The sequence below is a fragment of the Triticum dicoccoides genome, chromosome 5B (assembly GCF_002162155.2).
Source record: "Triticum dicoccoides isolate Atlit2015 ecotype Zavitan chromosome 5B, WEW_v2.0, whole genome shotgun sequence".
In the NCBI taxonomy this organism is placed as follows: Eukaryota; Viridiplantae; Streptophyta; class Magnoliopsida; order Poales; family Poaceae; genus Triticum; species Triticum dicoccoides.
In genome coordinates this window covers 718,832,001-718,837,859 of record NC_041389.1, presented here as the reverse complement: position 1 = coordinate 718,837,859, position 5,859 = coordinate 718,832,001, and positions in this window count along the sequence as shown.

Here is a 5,859-nt window from a genome sequence, read left to right as displayed (position 1 = left end):
CCAGAGGAGGGGCGACGCGGGGGGGGGGGGATGGGCTGTGTATGCTGGATTCTGACTCTATTGCTTTTGGAGTTGTATATGTTGTACCAAATGCTGGGCTTCTGACTAGGGGCCAAGGAACATGAGCGGCACAGAATGGTCAGGACATTTTAACGGTGAACTAACTGTTTTAGGTGATATAGGGATGAAATGATGACTTTTGCTAATGCTTTAAGTTCAGATGAATACTATTTTCTCTATAGTTTTTATTGCTTGTACATATCTTCTATTAACTTCCTCATCATTTCATATTAAGATTTCTCTAGATGCTTTGTACAGTGAAAGTGTTGTATTTTGAGAACAACTGCCCTGTTGTCTGTCTATTCCAATCTAATGTTTGTCAACTTATTTTTTTAAAGCATGTTTGCCAACTCTTAGTTGTTTATATTTTTATTCTTCATGATACTTTTGTTCAGGTATTGTTTTCCTTTACTGTACCCTCTTTTGATAACACACGAGTTAGATGTACTCATATGTTCTATGCAAAAGATCCTTCATAGGAAAAAAAACAAGCTGATGTGTTTTGTTATATTGGGAAGCTACTAAACCCAAGCTACATGTTTTGTAGTCTTCAATACTTAATACCCTCCTATATTACTCAACATATTACTAATTTATTTTTGCAACAGAGATTCTTGCAGTACTTTCCTTTGTATGCAATGGGGAATCAGTCTCTTTGTTTATTTACCAACAGTTATTTGTGTGCTCTTAGCTGTTCATGCCTTTGTTTAACGTTTTATTTTTATTATTTAAGTACCCAATCTTCTTATCCACTGTATACTGCAGTGGGTGGCAATGCAGATGAACCGTTCATGCTAATCAACAGTGAGCTCCATCTCTAACATGCACAGGCTGTTTGCTTTGGCATGATCTTGGCACTGTTGCGACTCTCTTGGTTTTTTTTCTATTCTTTTCAGTTCCATCCATAGTTCAAATTATTTGAGCCAAAGCCAAATCCGTCGTGTAAAAATTGTGAGAACGGATTTTGTTCAAGCGGGTCTGCAATGTTAGCTTTGAATGAGCAAGAGTGACAAGTCAAAGTGAAGATTTTCCAAGCCTCCTTTTTCATTTTCGTTGTAATTTTCTAGTTGCACACCTTTACCATATAATAATCTTTATTGTTATAAATTAGGTTGCAATTTATCGCATTAATCCTATGTGAAATACCACTTAGTTCTTGCCATCCTTATATGCAAATATTTCCATCGACGGAAGGGCGACTAAGAAATAACTTTTCTTCTTCAGTTTTATACATGGTTTCCTGTCATAACAAAATAACAAGCAAAAACTATCATTTAGATGATGTAGTATCACATTTGTATGATCTATATTTTGTAAAAGTGAAAAATATATGGACAACTTTTCCTAAAATCAATTTCTATTTTTCATGCATTGATATATTTATGAAAACTTCTATTATATTACCGTACAAATAGACGAGCACAGCAACGCGTGCCCATCATGATCTAGTTCAGCTTAACATAGCCCCAAGTAGGACGAGTCCCACCTTCTCTCTTCACTTTTGTTTTTGGTGCAAAATTACACAGTAAACCTCAAATAGACATAATTGCTTTGTGTTGATGGTCGTGTGGGATTGTCATGTCCAAGCTTCCTCGCGTCCATCACAAGTACCAACATCCCATAGGCCATAGCTATTGTCAGGTCACTAAAAAAAGACAAAACCTTTTTTAAGCAAGCTAAACGTTTAGAAAAATGGATCTATGAAAAAAGCACAAAAAAGCACACATGAGCCCTCACATGCTTGTGAAGAAATTCCGCCAAAATTTACAGGTTACGACAAGTGTCACAAATGCAGTGTGCCATTGGTAGCCACTAGAGAAAGTGGGAGTGACCTTTGAAAGGGATACCCCTTATCGACCTTCCGAGAACGAATGTCTGTTGTATGAGATGCTCATGTTCGAACCGTGTCCGAGTTGTCATTGCACATTCCTCCGTGTTTGCCATGCCGTCGACCTGTGGGAACCCGGTATCCGGGATCACCCCACCATCGTTTGCATGTTCTGCACATCCACACTTTCTTTTGCACCGACATCTCGACGAGTTTTCGGATCGTCGGAATGTTACCGTGACACCATTTCCACTGTCGTATCCGTGGCACCCCTTTAGTTCCGCCACGGTGACCAAATGCTTCATAACATGCTTGTGTCAGCATTTTCATAAAACTTGCATATGCCATCCGCATCATGATAACAACATTTAAAATGTTAAAAATTGTTGTTTGCATTAAATTGCTAAAAGACATGTGGGGATTTACCGGAATTGTTGTTTGTTGTTTTCAGCCTCATTTAAATTGCCTAGATAGGTAGTTTTGTCATGCTTCACCTCTTGCCATGTTAATTAACATTTAATATTGTTGTCTACATGAACGGGAGTGAACTAAATAATTAAATGTGGTGTTTCGTCAATATGCAACTCGTTGCATATTGAGCTCCACTTAAATTGTAGTGTTGTTTGTTTTCACTTTGCCATGCCATGCATATTTAAACCGGACATGCACCATACTTGTTTGTGCATCATGCCATGTTTATGTTTGTGCATTTACCATGTTGTTTGCTTCTTTCCGGTGTTGCTTCTTAGTTTCGGTAATGTTGCGAATGTGAGGATTCGTTTGACTACGCCCGCTTGTCTTCTTCATGGATTTGATCTTCTTCCTAGCGGGATTTGAGGCAAGAAGACCGTCACCTTGGATCTCACTACTATCTTTGCTATGCTAGTTGTCTCAATGTTATCGCTATGTCGCGCTACCTACCACTTGTTTATCAAGCCTCCTAAATTGCCATAAAACAACCTCTAACCTTTTCCACCTTCCTAGCAAACCATTGTTTGGCTATGTTACCGCTTTGCTCAGCCCCTCTTATAGCGTTGCTAGTTGCAGGTGCAGTTGCGGGTTGTTCCATGTTGGAACATGGATATCATGGGATATCACATTATCTCTTATTTAATTAATGCACATATATACTTGGTAAAGGGTGGAAGGCTTGGCCTTTTGCCTGGTGTTTTATTCCACTCTTGCCGCCCTAGTTTCCGTCATACCGGTGTTATGTTCCTTGATTTTGCGTTCCTAACATGGACGGGGTTTATGGCCCCCCCTTAACAGTTTGCTTTGAATAAAATTCTTCCAGCAAGGCCCAACATTGGTTTTATCATTTGCCTAATAACAACTAAAACTTGCATAAGGACCGACTAGCACCCGAGGACTCTTAATTAACAACCCGGGCCAGTGCTCCTCATGAGTGTTGGTCCAAAAATAGAGCACCTTGAGGCGCCCCCTTGGCAACTTGGGTCTCAGCGACCGTAAGCTTCGCTCATCCGTCGTGGCCTGAGACGAGATACGCGCGACTACTATCAGGGTGTCGTCACGTCGGGAGGTCTTGCTTGTTTTGTTTTACCATTGTCGAAATGTCTTATGCACCGAGATCCCGAGTTTGATCGGGTTGTTGTCCCGTGATGGAGGATTGTCTCCGCGGATCGTGAGCTTATCGTGGGCTAAGTTGGGACACACCTGCAGGGTTTAATCTTTCGAAAGCCGTGCCCGCGGTTATGTGGCAGATGAGAGTTTTTAATATCCGTTTGTAGAGAACTTGACACTAGATCCGAATTAAAATACACCAACCGCGTGTGTAACCGTGACTGTCTCTTTTCGAGTGAGTCGAGAAGAGAACACGGTGGGGTTATGTTTGAACGTAAGTAGTTCAGGATCACATCTTGATCATTACTAGTTTGCGAATGTTTGCGTAGCTTCTCATCTTATTCTTGTACTCGTAAGTTAGCCACCATACAATGCTTAGTGCTGCTACAGCTCATCCATTCCATACCCATTAAGCTTTGCTAGTCTTGATACATATGGTAATGGGATTGCTGAGCCCTCGTGGCTCACAGATTATTACAACAACAGTTGCATGTTAATGCGATGATCTGACGCGAGTGCGAGGCTTACTTGTTTGGAGTTCTTCTTTTGCTTCTTTGATCAAGGGATATAGGTTCTGGGTCAGGAGCCTGGGCTAGCAGGGTGGATGTCGTTCCTTTTTTTCGTTTGATTTCATCCGTGGTCGGATCCTGCTCTTCTGTATGATGATTGCTATGTATTGATGTATTGTTTGTATTGATGTTGTAGCTTGTGGCGAGTGTAAGCCTTTATCTTGTACTCACATTTATTCAGTACATGGTATGTTGTAACGATATCCACCTTGCTATGCGCTCGAAATGCGATTGTGCCCCAATCATGAATTCATCACGTGATTGGGATAGAATCGCATCTTGGGCGCTACAACAACCCATCGACCAATGTTAATATATTACTTTAGCTATGATTCATGCTTGTGACGTGTGGGTACTATAGCTACACACTAATCAACAAGACTCCTTTGAATGCTTTATGGAGAATAACTGATGTCGTAGATAGAGACAATGCACTTTAAGATGATTGTTTTGTTGCAATTTTTTGTGTGTTAATCCATCTACTTGCTTTTGTGCATCGTCGATGGCGTCCTCACTATGCAAGGGAGCATCTTCACAAGCGACAAGATGGCGATGTTGCAAGAGGGCACACCCCTCCGACTAGCGGTGCTTCGTGAGGCAGTCCGACAATGTGGTCGTCATTTGAGGTATATTGCATCGGTTGGGCGCATTGAAAGAGGAAGAAGGAAGAACAAAATCACTAGTTTGTAATTTATTTTTTTTAAAGCTTTTTAAGTTTAAAAATCACATTTTAAGAAAGAACAAGAATCAATAGTTCTTAAAATGTGATTCTTAAAGTGGTTGGACCTAATCAAACCTTAAAATGTGGTTTGATGCAAAAATCATCTTGGATGGTCGCGTGTCACCATCACATTCCTTCATCACCACCATGTTAAAATCAAATTGTCACGACCTATTATTTAGGGCATGCTTCCAATCACCGTCGCTACCAAACCGGATGACCAACATATTACTCCCTGTATCCTTGAACTACCATCATGATGCAATCCCCGTGCTCTTTGCAAGGCCCTTTCGAAAGCATGAAGATGAGCGATCCAGGGGAGAAAACTTTTCCCACTTTGATCACCTTGGCGATGATCGGGATGGGACCAACGGAGATAAACCTGTCCACTTCCTTCTCCGTAAGAACCAACCCTCCTAGCCACACTAAGAACGCCCTCCCCGTCGAATATTTCCCATCAACAAGTGACTTGGACATCTTCCTGCTCGAGTTCTCGTTGGTCGCCATCTTCGTCGGTGTTTTCATCCTTGAGGCTTTGTTTGGTAGCACAAGGGAGATAACCCAGGGCCACATACCCCTAAGGGGAATTTTCACGAGCACATGGGGAACCCGCACCAACGACGGGGGAGATTTTTGCTCCCATTTAGCAACAAAGGGGAGGAAATCCCTACGACCAAAAGAAAGATCACGCTCTTGCAGCTAAAGGTGTGTATGTTGTAGCAGTTAAAATATAGATCCGCGCAAGGAAGCTGGTTAAAAAACTAAGTTGCATCTGCAATAAGAAATCGGTGTTGCAGCTTGGTGTGGCAGCCATATCTACGTAGGGAAGCTGTTGAAGAAGCAATTGTCACCAGATTCGTGCAGGGAAGCTGCTGGAGGAGGAGCTGCCGCCCGATTCATTCAAGCGAAGAAAGATGATGAGCTGCTCGCGGCACAGATCCACAATTTGGAAGAAACAGGAGGAGGATCCGCCACTGAATCCGTGCAAGGAAGACAAGGAAAAGGTCACTGAAGCCGCGAGAGGAAGTGGGACACGAGCTAGAGGGAGGCAAAGAAGGTCGCGCAAGAAAGAAGTCAGAGTCGGTATGGGTGGAGGCGCG